Here is a 17,242-nt window from a genome sequence, read left to right as displayed (position 1 = left end):
TAAAGAGTTAATTAAACTTGGCCACTGTGATTAACTACTTACCTTACGAATCATGTGCTAAATAATTTCTAGAGTGATAACGTTTGCGTTTCCTTAGAGATAAGATAGATGACTGATACAAACGGACGAGCACGAGGAGGTCATACTGGACGTTGTGTTAAGACATGTGCCAACCAGACAACTGTTTTAAGAAGGTGTGACAAAGCGATATACGAAAGCAGTAGGACCTGGACTTAAGGAATTAATGAAGAAAGATTACACTTGGAGCTTGTAGTCATATACACTAAGGGGGTTGTTTAATTGTTTTGTGCTACAATGCCAACAATGTTCGCTGAATCATCAAAGGCACCCCGAACTGGGAAGCCCAAATGGAAGCTTACAGGCTTTTTTTGTAATATTTTATTTTGTAAAGGGCTGAAACAGTCAATTATGTAAAATGCTTACAGCGTATAAGTCACAATCATTCGTATAAGACTTACACGGTCGCATAAGTCTTATACCTTAACCATGGACATATGAGTAGGTACTGTAGCAGTATAAATAGGCTTTCATGATCATTATTTTGTAGCAGTTTTGATAACAGTTCTGATATTGTTCTCGGTTTTTTATATCAATTTATGAGATCTTATAAGTGAATGTGTTGTAAATCCGTTACAGTATTATTCCGCGATATTATTTAGTGTAGCAAATAACAAGTTAAACGGTCCGAATCACAACGTTTTTAACGTAAATGATATCATGCATGATTTGTATCATTCACTTTCATGAGGTATGTAGGGCGAAATGCTCTTTATAATGAAAGAACAAAAGAGTGAACGTATGTACATATGAAAGAATGATAAGCAGGTTAAGTATGTAATACGTATCTTCGGGAACGTATATGTGTATGTAAGTATGTTTCCTGATTAACTAGAACTCACTCAGCGTAGCTGACTACTAATATGCACGCAAGTAAATAGACTAAAGCAGCTGGCTTGTTTGAGACACATGGCATGATATGAAGTGGCTGGCATCTGAAGAAGAATTGTCATGATGTTTTAATACTATGTTTTGTGTTATGTATAAAGACAAGATTTGAATGCTTGTATTGAATGGTTGACTTCAACTATTCCGCGAAAAGATTTTAACTAAACTCCGATTTTTAGAACTTGTTTATGAGTAAATCCAACGCCAATGTAGGGCACCAGGACCGGGGCCTTACAAGTTGGTATCTAAGCATAAATTTGAGAGAAATAAGCATCCTACATGCTTAGAGTCGAACAGAGAATGGAACTTCAGTAAGAAAAGAAAGAAGATGCCAGTTCAAGAAAGCCAGTGTTGCTCAAGCTAACTCGGTAACGGAAACTTGCATGATTAAGTTCAAGTAATGGTTTAGAAATATACGTATATGTATGTTTAATGAAAGTGGAAGAATATATTATGTTAGCTTAATTTCTAAACAAAGAATGTTTGTATACTAGCTTAATTGCTAGAGAAAGAATGTGTGTATGCTCTCTTAATTGCTAGGGATAAGAATGTAGGTTATATGTATGTTATGATTGCGTGAGAAGTAGAAACTAGCACACGTGAAATCATAAAGGGAAGTATATGGAACCTGAGGAGTAATGTAAAGAGTTATTTAAACTTGGCCACTGTGATTAACTACTTACCTTACGAATCATGTGCAAAATAATTTCTAGAGTGATAACGTTTGCGTTTCCTTAGAGATACGATAGATGACTGATACAAACGGACGAGCACGAGGAGGTCATACTGGACGTTGTGTTAAGACATGTGCCAACCAGACAACTGTTTTAAGAAGGTGTGACAAAGCGATATACGAAAGCAGTAGGACTTGGACTTTAGGAATTAATGAAGAAGGATTACACTTGGAGCTTGTAGTCATATACACTAAGGGGGTTGTTTAATTGTTTTGTACTACAATGCCAACAATGTTCGCTGAATCATCAAAGGCACCCCGAACTGGGAAGCCCAAATGGAAGCTTACAGGCTTTTTATGTATTATTTTGTTTTGTATAGGGCTGAAACAGTCAATTATGTAAACTGCTTACAGCGTATAAGTCACAATCATTCGTATAAGACTTACACGGTCGCATAAGTCTTATACGTTAACCATGGACATATGCGTAGGTACTGTAGCAGTATAAATAGGCTTTCATGATCATTATTTTGTAACAGTTTTGATAACAGTTCTGATATTGTTCTCAGTTTTTTATATCAATTTATCAGAACTTATAAGTGAATGTGTTGTAAATCCGTTACAGTATTATTCCGCGATATTGTTTAGTGTAGCAAATAACAATTTAAACGGTCCGAATCACATCGTTTTTTACGTAAATGATGTCATGCATGATTTGTATCATGCACTTTCACGAGGTATGTTGGGCGGGATGCTCTTTATAATGTAAGAATAGTTATGGACGGACTGTGTATGTTAAATAAAGAAAGAATGAAAGAATTAGCGTATGTACATATGGAAGAATGATAAGCAGGTTAAGTATGTAATACGTACCTTCGGAAACGTATATGTGTATGTAACTATGTAACCTGATTAACTAGAACTCACTCAGCGTAACTGACTACTATTATGCATGCAGATAAATAGACTAAAGCAGCTGGCTTGAGGGAGACACATGGCATGATCTGAAGAGGCTGGCATCTAAAGAAGAATTGTCATGATGTTTTAATACTATGTTTTGTGTTATGTATAAAGACATGATTTGAATGTTTGTATTGAATGGTTGTCTTCAACTATTCCGCGAAAATATTTTAACTAAACTCTGATCTTTATAACCGCGTTTATGAGTAAATCCAACGCCAATGTAGGGCACCTAGACCGGGGCCTTACAAGTTGGTATCTAAGCATAAATTTGAGAGAAATAAGCATCCTACATGCTTAGACTTGAACAGAGAATGGAACTTAAGTAAGAAAAGAAAGAAGATGCCAGTTCAAGAAAGCCACTGTTGCTCAAGCTAGCTCGGTAACGGAAAGTTGCATGATTAAGTTCATGTAATGGTTTAGAAATATATGTATATGTATGTTTAATGAAAATGGAAGAATATATTATGTTAGCTTAATTTCTAAACGAAGAATGTTTGTATTCTCTCTTAATTGCTAGAGAAAGAATGTGTGTATGCTCTCTTAATTGCTAGGGATAAGAATGTAGGTTATATGTATGTTATGATTGCGTGAGAAGTAGAAACTAGCACACGTGAAATCATAAAGGGAAGTATATGGAACCTGAGGAGTAATGTAAAGAGTTAATTAAACCATGGCCACTGTGATTAACTACTTACCTTACGAATCATGTGCTAAATAATTTCTAGAGTGATAACGTTTGCGTTTCCTTAGAGATAAGATAGATGACTGATACAAACGGACGAGCACGAGGAGGTCATACTGGACGTTATGTTATGACATGTGCCAACCAGGCAATTGTTTTAAGAAGTGTGACGAAGCGATATACGAAAGCAGTAGGATTTGGACTTTAGGAATTAATGAAGAATGATTACACTTGGAGCTTGTAGTCATATACACTAAGGGGGTTGTTTAATTGTTTTGTACTACAATGCCAACAATGTTCGCTGAATCATCAAAGGCACCCCGAACTGGGAAGCCCAAATGGAAGCTTACATGCTTTTTATGTAATATTTTGTTTTGTAAAGGGTTGAAAGAGTCAATTATGTAAACTTCTTACAGCGTATAAGTCACAATCATTCGTATAAGACTTACACGGTCGCATAAGTCTTATACGTTAACCATGGACATATGCGTAGGTACTGTAGCAATATAAATAGGCTTTCATGATCATTATTTTGTAACAGTTTTGATAACAGTTCTGATATTGTTCTCAGTTTTTTATATCAATTTATCAGATCTTATAAGTGAATGTGTTGTAAATCCGTTACAGTATTATTCCGCGATATTGTTTAGTGTAGCAAATAACAAGTTAAACGGTCCGAAACGTTTTTTACGTAAATGATGTCATGCATGATTTGTATCATGCACTTTCACGAGGTATGTTGGGGGAAATGCTCTTTATAATGTAAGAATAGTTATGGAGGGACTGTGTATGTTAAATAAAGAAAGAATGAAAGAATTAGTGTATGTACATATGGAAGAATGATAAGCAGGTTAAGTATGTAATACGTACCTTTGTAAACGTATATGTGTATGTAACTATGTTACCTAATTAACTAGAACTCACTCAGCGTAGCTGACTACTATTATGCACGCAGATAAATAGACTAAAGCAGCTGGCTTGAGGGAGACACATGGCATGATCTGAAGAGGCTGGCATCTGAAGAAGAATTGTCATGATGTTTTAATGATATGTTTTGTGTTATGTATAAAGACAAGATTTGAATGTTTGTATTGAATGGTTGACTTCTATTATTCTGCTAACAGATTTAAACTAACTCTTATTTTTAGAACCGTGTTTATGAGTAAATCCAACACCAATATAGGGCACCGGGACCAGGGCCTTACAAGTTGATATCAGAGCATAAGTTCGAGAGAAATAAGCATCCTACATGCTTAGACTCGAACAGAGAATGGGACTTAAGTAAGAAAAGAAAGAAGATGCCAGTTCTTGAAAGCCATGTGTCGCTCAAGCAAGCTCGGTAACGATAAGTTGCATGATTAAGTTCATGCAATGGTTTAGAAATATATGTATAAGCATGTTTAATGAAAGTGGAAGAATATATTATGTTAGCTAATTGCTGAAGAAAGAATGTTTGTATGCTATCTTAATTGCTAGGGAAAGAATGTGTGTATGCTAACTTAATTTCTAGGGATAAGAATGTAGGTTGTATGTAAGTTATGATTGTGTGGGAAGTAGAAACTAGCACAAGAGAAATCCCATAGGGAAGTATATGGAACCTGAGGAGTAATGTAAAGAGTTAATTAAACTTGGCCACTGTGATTTACTACATACCTTACGAATCATGTGTTAAATAATTTCTATATTGATAACATTTGCGTTTCCTTAGAGATAAGATAAATGACTGATTCAAAGGGACGAGCACGAGGAGGTCATACTGGACGTTGTGCTAAGACATGTGCTAACTAGACACCTGTTTAAAGAAGGTGTGACAAAGCGATATACGAAAGCAGTAGGACTTGTACTTAAGGAATTAATGAAGAAGGATATACACTAAGGGGGTTTTTCAATTGTTTTGTACTACAATGCCAACAATGTTTGCTGAATCATCAAAGGCAGCCCAAACTGGGAAGTCCAAATGGAAGCTTACAGGCTTATTATGTTAGATTTTGTTTTGTAAAGGGCTGAAACAATCAATTATGTAAACTACTTACAGCGTATAAGTCACAATCATTCGTATAAGACTTACACGGTCGTATAAGTCTTATACGTTAACCATGGACATATGTGTAGGTACTGTAGCAGTATAAAAATAGGCTTTTATGGTCATTATTTTGTTTCAGTTCTGATATTGTACTCAAGTTGTTATATCAATATTTCAGAGCTTATAAGCGAATGTGTTGTAAATCCTTTGCAGTATTATACCGTGATATTGTTTAGTATAGCAAATAACAAGTTAATCTGTCTGAATCACAACGTCTTTCACAAGGTATGTATGGCGAAAGGCTCTTTATAATGTGAGAATAGTTATGAACGTACTGTGTATGTTAAATAAAGAAATACAAAAGAATGAACATACGTATATATGGAAGAATGATAAACATGTTTAGAATGCAATGCGTACCATCGGGCACGTATATGTGTTTGTAAGTATGTTACCTGATAAATATAACTCACTCAATGTAGCTGACTTATAGTATGCACGTAGGTAAATAAACTAAAGCAACTGGCTTGAGGGAGACACATGGCATGATCTGAAGAGGCTGGCATCTGAAGAATAATTGTCATGATGTTTTAATGTTTGTACTGAATGGTTGGCTTCTATTATTCCACGAAAATATTTTAATTAACTCTGATTTTTAGAACCGTGTTTATGAGTAAATCCAACGCCAATGTAGGGCACCAGGACCGAGGCCTTACAAGTTGGTATCATAGCATAAATTTGAGAGAAATAAGCATCCTACATGCTTAGACTCGAATAGAGAATGGAACTTTAGTAAGAAAAGAAAGAAGATGCCAGTTCAAGAAAGCCAATGTCGCTCAAGCTAGCTCGGTAACGGAAAGTTGCATGATTAAGTTCATGTAATGGTTTAGAAATATATGTATATGTATATTTAATGAAAGTGGAAGAATATATTATGTTAAATTTAATTTCTAAAGAAAGAATGTTTGTATGCTAGCTTAATTTCTAGGGAAAGAATGTGTATATGCTAGATTAATTGCTAGGGAAAGAATGTGTGTATGCTAGCTTAATTGCTAGGGATAAGAATGTAGGTTATATGTATGTTATGATTGCATGAGAAGTAGAAACTAGCACAAGTGAAATCATAAAGGGAAGTATATGGAACCTGAGGAGTAATGTTAAGAGTTAATTGCACTTGGCCACTGTGATTAACTACTTACCTTACTAATCATGTGCTAAATAAATTCTAGAGGGATAACGTTTGTGTTTCCTTAGAGATAAGATAGATGACTAATGCAAAGGGACGAGCACGTGGAGGTCATACTGGACGTTGTGGTAAGACGCGTGCCAACCAGACACCTGTTTTAAGAAGGTGTGACAAAGCGATATACGAAAGCAGTAGGACTTCAACTTTATGAAATAATGAAGAAGGATTAAACTTGGAGCTTGTAGTCATATACACTAAGGGGGTTTCTCAATTGTTTCGTACTACAATGCCAACATTGTTCGCCGAAGAATCAAAGGGAGCCCGAACTGGGAAGTCCAAATGAAAGCAACATGAAAGAAACGGAGATAAGCCAACTAGAATGAGTCAAGACATGTAGTATGTCTGCAATATAGTTTATTCATTAAAGGAAGTTGCTGGGATCGTGAGTAACGAAGTGAATGATGAGAAAGTAAAGATGACCAAGAAGGACAGGTGATTGTCAAGGTATCTTAATTAAAAGGCATGAAAGGATGAGGCTACATAGTGTAGCGAATATGTAAGTAAGACAGTAGTTGTGTACCTAAGACTTTATGGAGGAGACCACCAGCGATACTTTCGTTGAAGTATGTGAATGGTTAAGAATTGTAAGGTATAATTAAAGGGACGTGAGTTCCTTGCTACTCTTTATGTTCGACCTTTAGAGAGTTCAATGTCGGTTGGGAATGGATCTAATGTTTGAGCCTACGGCTCATATACCATGTAAGAGCAAGTTGATAAGGTTTAAGTCTTTAGATGGCGGTACAGTGACGGTTTATAGTATTAAGGAAAGTTCAAGGCTTAAAGTCATTCCGATGATAAAAGCAGAAAGCTTGTTAAGACGAGGGAGCAGTGCCTACCTGGCGTATGATGTTAAAGCTACAGCCAAAACGAAAGAAATGAAAGATGTTCCTATAGTGTGTGACTATCTAGAAGTGTTCTCATAGGACCTTCAAGGGTTACCACGGAACGAGGAGTATAATTCTAGATAGAAGTAATACAAGGAGTACAACCCGTAGCGAAAGCACCTTACCTTTTTGGCTCCGTCCGAGATGAAATAGATAATGTCCCAACTACAAAAACTCCTCGACAACGGTGTTTTAACGCCGAGTGTTCCATATGGGGTGTACTGGTGATGTTTATGAAGAAGAAAGACGGAAGTATGAGAATGTGTGTAGATTACAGCGAGTTGGACAAGCTTACGGGTTGGCGATATTTTTGATTTGTTACAAGGTGCTAGTTAGTTCTCCCAAATAGATCTCAGATCCGATGATCACCAGTTGACGGTGAAGGAGGCAGAAATCCTTAAGACAACATTTTGGACGCGATATGGATACTACGAGTTTCTCGTGATATCGTTTGGATAGAGGAATGCTCAATCAGCATTTATGGTTTTGATTAAAAGGACATGTCATCCGATATTAGGACAAATATGTCATTGCCTTCACAGACGTTAGTTTTGATAAGTCCGACCATGCTGCACTTGAGAGAAGTGTTGGAAACTATGAAGAAAGAGTAAATGTATGCTAGGTCTTCAATTTGTACCATTAATACATGTCATAAGGGTTTGGATATCTCTTCAAGCAGAAAGAAAGGAATACGAGGCAAGAAGATGGGTAAGGCTGATAAAGGATTATGATTGTGAAAACTAGTATTATCCTGGTGAGGCTAACGATCTCACTGACGCACTAAGTCGTAAAGGTGTAGAGGTTATCATGACAATTAAGTTGTATATATGAGTTAGCACTTCATATTTCATGAGCGAGATCTGTGAGACGAAATAGAAGTTATAAAGAATGAGAGCAAGATGAAAAAAAAGGAATGAATTATCGGGTTACATAGAGATTTGAAAGATGATACTTATGAAGTGAGAATCAGATTTGGTCGCATGAGGATTCGTTAGACATGCGAGATCCACCAAGATGTATCAAGATTTGTAGATAGACTACTAGTGGCCAAGTATGGGAAACGCAGTGATATGATATGTTAGTAAGTTTTTGACTAGCTTGCAAGTCAAGGCAGAACATCAGAAACTTCATGGAAAGGAACAACCATTAGCAACACCAGAATGGAGATAGGAACGCATCACCATGGATTTCATAACTAAGCTACCATGTACAGCTAGAAACCATGATACTATCTGGGTAATTGTGGACCGTTTGAAGAAAGGTACTCACTTTATACCAATACGAGAAGCTATCTCATCGAAAAATGTTTGTTAAGGATTTTATTAGCAAGATTGTGACAAGGAATGGAGTGCCATTGTCATTTGTGTCAGAAACAAATAGTCGGTTACATCAAGGTTTCAAAAGGAAGGAATTTGATGACAAGGAAGGCAGATACTGATGAAAGTGAAACCCTTAAGTATAGTCAAATGAAGATGAGTCCATGGTATGTGACAGTTGTTGTAACACCCCGAAGCCGCAGCGGAAACGTAAACGGGGTGCGACAGACTCGTCTGATATCAACCACATTGTTTATAAAGAAAACTGAATGCATTAGTATACTTCAAATTACATTATCTTGTATTCCATTACCGTCTAGGTGATACACACATCATACAATACGATACATAATTCTATCTGTTATAATGTATCCTAACATCCCGCACGCAAATCTTACACACATCAAGCACTTAGCACGTAAGCAATCACTTCATCTTAATTGTACCTGAAAAGCATGTGAGAAAACGGGTCAACTACGAATAGTTGGTGAGTTTCACAATTCGAGTAAACCATGATAAATCATTATCAAAATATAATATTATCTGGGGACACTGTTAACCCAGTACAGTACTCATTCTGGGGTCAACGTTAACCCAGAAACACTTCCAAAGACATCTGGGGACACAGTTAACCCAGTAACACTTCCAAAGACATCTGGGGACACAGTTAACCCAGTGACACTTCTAAAGACATCTGGGGACACTGTTAACCCAGTACTGTACCCATTCCGTACGATTCCCGTACAATCAAATATTTATAAATACACGCAAATCCATGCGTTCAGTATGTACTTAAACATCTCAGTAAAAACATGCTTCCGCCCCGAGAAAATATTCGAAAACAGTTCAGAAAAAGGGGCTCGTGAAACTCACCTTAGCACATGCAAGCAGGTAACAACAATTATTATCAGTTAACACGTCCAATCTGTAATATGATCCCTACGATCGTTACTATACACTCATTATTAATATAACTTTAACCAAGTTAACCGGTACATCTGGGGACACTGTTGACCCAGCACTGTACCCATTCTGGGGGCAAGGTTAACCCAGAAACACTTCTCCGGACTCAGATTGTGATGTCGTTTAGAGTTCAACAGTCAAATTTTCTAATAGCTTGTTTTCCCCGTTTTGCGTGCCTAGCACGGTTACCCGTTTTTACTTTTCAAAAATGAGTTTGGTCACACACGACCCGAAAGTAGTGGTTGACTGATAATTTAATTAAAGATGTGAAATTAGAGCTCGGTTTAGACGCCCCGATTGGCAGCGGGACCCGTTTCCGTATTTGGCGTACCGGAAACTGTTAAATCGGTTAAAAATACCCAAATCATCCGAATTATTTTCGGATGATTCATTTTTACTTGTTTAACTCAATTATATGAAAATAGTTCATTTTTAGGGTTTTTATACACCAGTCAGCTCGCTTAAGCGAACTTCACCGGTTTACGCGTTTTAACTTTAAAAGTTTGATAATTAGCACAAATAATTATCCGTTTAATCTCGGATCTTGAAATTTTGCACAAATCACTTTTTGACAGTGGGGAATTTCATAAAAATATTTCCAGAATTAATTCTATATTTAAAATTTATTTATCTATTTTTAAACACCATTTAAACACTAAATATGTCGTAAATACCAAACGATCTTAGAAAAATCCCAAATTTCTCCTGGATGTCCCCTGCCATCCACATAGTCCCCTGTAAATTTCCAGAATGCATGTTATAAAAAGCTTATCTGCAATTTTCCAGAATTTTTCATGATATTTAACTATTTTTCACCATTTTTGGCCAAAACCGAGCATTAAATTCACCAAATATTCATCCTTTATCCAAAAATTACCAAAAATTCACGGAACTCATATTTTCATGTATCTAACACCTCTGTAAAATTTCATGACCTAACTCTACACGTATCACACTCTGTCCAAATATCCCAAAACCGAACATAACCGAATATACCTTTCGTTTTCCGCCACTACAAGCTACAAACTCGTCTTTCTGCCTTATCTACCACTAAATACAGAACCTACAATCAACATACCACAATACCAAGCAAGTTACACTCACGATCAAGCCTCTTACACTATAGTTTCGGTTATGATTCAAAAACAAAGATTTAAACCGTAAAAATTCGTTCTTGGTTCGTTTAACCCCTTTCTTCGACCAAGATCCCTTGTATAACCCGTATACATCACTTGATCATGCAAGAATCGGTTTTCATCTTTGAAACCTCATTTTCTTGCAAACAAACTCAAGAAACGAAGATGAACACGTGATTAACTCGGTTCTTTACCTTGTTTTCTTGCTACAAAAGCACGGTTTTGGATCATGATCTTGAGAGGATTGAAGAACTTGGGAGTGTTTGTGTAAAAAAAAGAAATGAGGGCATGGGGTTGGACCCTTAGGTCCGATCGGTGTAGTGAGGGGGTGGGGTGGGAGCCACCTCTTCATTCTTAGCCACATGTTTGGATATCCGCAATCCGGATAATGTTTTGGATAATCTGGTTCAGTTCGTTTTTCGGTTAAATGTCTAATTCGGCTTAAAACAAGGCTAAAACGGTCGTTTTTCGGCTAAAAATGAAATTTATATAAAACCACTTTAAAAAAACTTAAACCATGACTTCCATTAACTTAAAATACCATGTTATTAATAATTGCGCATCTTTTTCGGCTTGATCGATTGTCTCTTGCTCGGTTTGGTATTAAAGGTTTCGTTTAACGTACCGACGTACCATTAAATCGAAAATTCTTTTTTTCTGTGCCGTACTTTACTTATCCCGAAGCATTAATGCTTCATAGAATCACTAAATATTATAGATATCGTCTATAATTGAACCCTCGATTCGTTCGCGTTTCAATAACTATCGATCGATTGATCGCATATTCAATACAATGAATTATATATTCACGTACAATCGATACAGTGAACCATGTATTCTCGTATAATTACTATGGTAATTCATGTATCCGACATTAAATATAACGTAACTATTGTCTACCGGTTAGGGTATACCGGGTTTCGTCGGAATCGTTACAGTTGTGGAAGAACACGATACATAGACTACACGGACACGAACAAATGTTACGAAGGTGAAACCGTCAGCAATGCAACAAGAGGTTGCAAGAAACCAAGGACAAAAGATGGAAAGACATGCAAGGAAAGCGTAGATATGGTTTAGACTCACTTTTATTTGAATTGAGTCTTAACACGAATGATTAGTGTTGTGATGAATAATCATATGATCATGAGAGGGAAGTCATCTAGAACAATAAAGACAAAATGGTATTGTAAATGTCCATATGAAGGTTAAGACGTGCCTGAAAAGGAATTCGGATAAAATAATAAGTTATGATGTATCAGGAAGCCTGATATGCGGCAGCAAACAACAGTTGATTCATAGGACAAGGTGACACTAGATTAGTCAATAAAAGGAAGATGTATCATCATGGACTTCATGATCATGCTACCTTGGACAGCTATAACTCACGAACCCTAAGTGTTGATGCAGAGCTGAGAATGAAAGTTGGTTTAAGTGGTAACTTAAGGAGTTCTCCGACAAGTTATGCAATGGATGTGCTCAAGAATTGCAAGAAGTGTTCTATCTTAAGGAATGGACAAAGGGAATTCAAGAAATAATCCTTAAGGAGAAACTGGAAATGTTTCCTTATGTTTTGAACGTATTCCAAATCAGTATATTGCTAAAGGTTATAATTGGACGGAAGGGTCATTCAGTGCTAAGTCTTATGATAGTAAGTGCAATGTTTATGTTTAAAAAGCAAGAAAGAAAAGCATACTTAAGGAAATGATGGTACTTTCTAAGTCTAGATAAGAAAGCGTATCATCGAGGACTTCATGGACAAGCTACTGTGGACGGCTAAAACTAATTAACATCACTCGCTGATTGTAAGATAAAGGATAAACCAGTAAGTTAGGAAGCTAAAAAAAAGGATGTGAATACAGGAAGTATTCCTTTTACAAGGGCTAAGCATGTTTCGGGGATGAAACCTCTTATAAGGTGAGTAGACTTGTAACATCCCAAGTTTCGTCGGTATTTAAAAATATTGGGTTTAATTAAATTATGGAAGATAAATGTAATTATCTAAAGTAGGAGGGGAATAGTGTCATTAGATGAAAATTTAAACATGAAACCCTACAATCTTCCTATAAATATAGCCACCACCTCATTATAACCATCCTAGCCTCCAAACTCCTCTTTACCAAAATTCTCGTTTTTGAGAAAACCACCCACAAAGACACAACGATTCCCGAAGATCTAACCGTCAGATTGGTCTCAACTTTTAACTGAGTGTTCATGGCATAAAAATGAAGATTTTCATCGATTACATGTTCGATCAGAGGCCGGGAAGTCCGGTTTTTATCGGAAAAACTGTAACAGCAAAAATGGAGTTTGTCCAGAAAATGTTTCAGTTTTCTGGAAACTGTAGCGGCGGCTTCCGGCGGTGAAAGTGAGTGGCACTGGTAGATCTCGGCGATACGGTTCCGTAGCCACTTTAATCCCTCAATTCCGAGTTCGTTTGATATGGTTTTGGTCTATTCGAGTGATTTCAGACATAAACCTCAAATGTATGTTTTTTTGTTAAAAAAGCTTACATTTCATGCACGGATTTGCATGAAACTTGGTTGGATGATAGATGGGGTCATGATCATTGATAAAGTAATGAACTTGATAGTAAACGGGTTAGTTGGTTCGATTCGGGTAAAACGAGTAGTGTTCGGTTCGTGAAAAGAACGGGTAAACGAAGTCGATTTTGCATGAAACATGGTAGAAATCATTTATCTCGGCTGAACCAATATTTTAGAACCTGACACGGTAGCCCCGAGATGTCGAATGATCCGTTTGAATCTAGATCTTTATTTGGGTGTTTAATCAACCAAAAACGAGCTTAAGAACCACCTTAGCTCAAATCTGGACACCCCGAAGCTACCTAGGTCATAAATGATCAAACCCCGATCAACCATGGTGGTTAACAGCGGCTGACGGCGCCAGAATCAAAGAAAAACCTTATAGCGCGATACGGAAAGCTGAACATAAAGTTACGACATATATGTATATATGTCGTATAAGTCCAAGCAGCGCATAAGTATAATGGGCCGTATAAGTATAGGTAGCGTATAAGATGGATATGCCGTATAAGTATATGTATGGACATATATGTATATTTGTATGTATGTTCGTACATGTATGTAACGCATATGTATGTTTACACCGTATATGTATGTGTATACCAGGTATATGTATATATCGTGTATGCATTGTAACATCCTTCTTTAAAAGATAATAATAAAAGAAATTTTGTTTATTTAATAATCCGTTATTATCCATTTTAGATAAATAAACCATTAGAGGGTGGGCTTGGACATTTAAAATATGGAATAACGGATATAATGGGCCTTAGGTCAATGGGCTTAAGGGAGTATAAATACCCCTTAAACCCTAATCCTTTCCATATTTATCCATCTCTACACCATAGCCTACACCATAAAAAACACACACAAACACCCACCTCTATCATGGACCAAGATCCGGAGGTGCTAGAGCATCTTGACAAGCAAGACCTACACCAAGATCAGACCACGTTCGTAAACTGATTCGTCTAAAGGTACGATTTATAACGAAAAGTTAGTTCGTTTATGCTCGGCTCGTTCATCTAGTTACATTAAAAGAAACCCTTGAAATTAATTCCTTTTTGATTGAATGAGATTCATTAGAAAAAGATTAATCAAACGTGATGATTCCTGTTAAGATTCGTTAACGTATGATGGGTTAATTGTTAGTATAAAGATCCGTAATATATATAAATCAAATGCACCATTCAAACACGATATTCGGATGTTTGGAAGATTGGGATTTGTAGGCGCTATGTATATGAGCTTTGTTGATACCAAATTCGTGTTATTTCGTCAAGATTTGGTGTATGTTGACTATTTATGTTCTTGACGATTTTGACTTTGACAAACAGAGTCAAATATTGGATAAGAACTGATATTCACTCGTGATGAATAAGGAATGAATGATCATTCGTTAAGCAGTCATAAAGAATAAAGTCCATTCGTGCGCTTTCATGACGAATGAGCCTCTCATTCGTCTCATAGAATTCACGAATGGCTCGACCCCAGCCAGGGGCTCTACCCCTTAGACCCTTCTAGGGGTTGCCGCCCCTAGACCCCACTGCCAGGGGCACTGTCCCCGGACCCCGTAGCTAGGGGTTACCATAACTTAGAAGTATGATATACTTAGAAGTAGTTAATTGATGTGTGTAATTGTTATACAGTTAGCTGTGCCCAGTTAAAGAGAGGAGTTACCATTAACTCGGAAAGGAACCGGGCTCAGGTGTGTTTCTAGCCCCACTTCCTTGTTATATTTTTGAGGATGTGCATACTCAATTTGACCGTTAATACACTTACCTTAAATGGTAAATGTATGCTATAATGATTGATGTGATAGTATGTATGAATGTTATGAATGAATGCTTGTCGGTGTGTGAACGATCTTCGGATATTGCACGTATCGACAGGGAAAGTAATATGTAGTATGCCTAGTATGAAATATGTATATGAAAGTACGTAATGAAATGAGTATCTACAGAAGTATGATTATATAAAGAAAGGTATGTATGGTTATATGACGGATGGAAGGTATGGTTAAAACGGGAACAGACCCTAATAATATCTGGGAATGTAGGGAACAGACCGTAATAATATCTACGAATGTAGGGAACAGACCCTAATAACATCTGCGAATGTAGGGAACAGACCCTAATAATATCTGCGAATGTAGGGAACAGACCCTAATAATATCTGCGAAATGCTCTTTAAAATGTATAAGCATAAATGAAAGTATGTAAGTATGTAAGTATGAAATAAATAATAAAGTATGTATGTACGTAAGTATGTAAGGAAATATTGAGTTATATATCTTTGGATACGTATTTATGTAAGTGAATGTAACGTATGATTAACAAGAACTCACTCAGCGTAGCTGACTTTTATTATGCACGCAGTTGAATAGGTTGAGGCAGCTCGCTTGATATGGACACATGGCATTGGATTGAAGACACTAGCATCTTGAGGAAAATGTTATGATGTTTATTTAACTACGTTTTATCTTGAAAGACTAATTTGAAAGATTATAAGACAAGATTTTAAATATTATGTGATATATATTTGGTTGAATTTTTATATTCCTCGAAAGTTTTAATTAACTCTGATATTTAGAACTTTGTTTATGAGTAAATCCAACGCCAATGTAGGGTTCTAGGATCGGGGCCATACAAGTTGGTATCGAAGCATAAGTTCGAGAGAATTAAGCATCCTACATGCTTATACTCGAACATAGAATGGGACATTTGTAAGAAAAGAATTAAGATGTCAGTTCAAGAAATCCATGTGTCGCTCAAGCAAGCCAAGTAAAGGTAAAGTACATGATTAAATTCATGTGTAATGTAAGAAAGTGTAAGAAGTTAGCTTAATTGCTAGAGATAGAAGTATTTGATTATGTGAAATGTTTGATTGTCTAACTGTTAAAAGTAGAATCCAGCACAAGTGGACGCACAAAGGGAAGTGCATAGGACATAGAGAGTAACGTGATCAGCTAATCATAGTTGGCCACTTTTATTACCTGTTAGCCTTACTATCCTTGTACTAAATACTTTCTTGAGTGATGACGTTTGTGTTTCCTATTAATATACGAATTGATGGAGCAAGGAAAGTTGTTGGTCAAGGAGGTCGTACGAGACGTCGTGGTAGGCCGCGCATTACCCGGGAAGCTTCTGTAGAGTCAGTTACTAACACGAGGGGAGAAGGAAGTGCAGTTGGACAGAATCCGAGCAACAATGAGGGGTATCAACTTGATCCTGCGTTCCAGGCCGCCATTGCTCAAGCTATAGCTTCTGCAGTGAAGAACTTGCAAGCTAAAAAGTCTGTTGGAAGCCATGTGAGGACCGTTGAGAGGCCAGGGGATGACGGTAAGAAAGTTGATGATGGGGAAGGTGATTCAAGTGAACTACAAGTCATTCAAAGTTTGCGACCCACCAAGGCTGACTGGTTTGGGGGACGCGATCGCTACTCTCCAATGGATTACCTCCATGGACAAGTTTATCCGAATTAGCGAGTGTCGTCCAGACCAAGCAGTGGGTTATGCTACCCAGTCATTTGGAGATGAATATAGGTATTGGTGGGAGTCGGTAGAGCAGAGAAAGACTCGAGATGAAATTAAGGCTATGAGGTGGGATGACCTGAAGGAGATAGTTATGAAACGTTTTTGTGCTGATGCTGAAGTCGAGAGGGCTGAGATAAGGTTTTTGAATATGAAGACGGGAAAAATGACACACCGCGAGTACACCACTAAGTTCAACCGCATGTCGAGGTTGGTTCCCGACATGGTTAATACTGAAGCTAAAAGGATCAAGTGTTACATAAGAGGATTGCCACAGAACGTCTGCACATTAGTCAAGACTAATAAACTTGC

This window comes from Bidens hawaiensis, unplaced genomic scaffold, assembly GCF_021521415.1.
Source record: "Bidens hawaiensis isolate Kalapana, Puna unplaced genomic scaffold, B.hawaiensis_p1.1 tig00005006_1, whole genome shotgun sequence".
Lineage (NCBI taxonomy): Eukaryota > Viridiplantae > Streptophyta > Magnoliopsida > Asterales > Asteraceae > Bidens > Bidens hawaiensis.
This window is presented reverse-complemented; position numbering follows the sequence as displayed.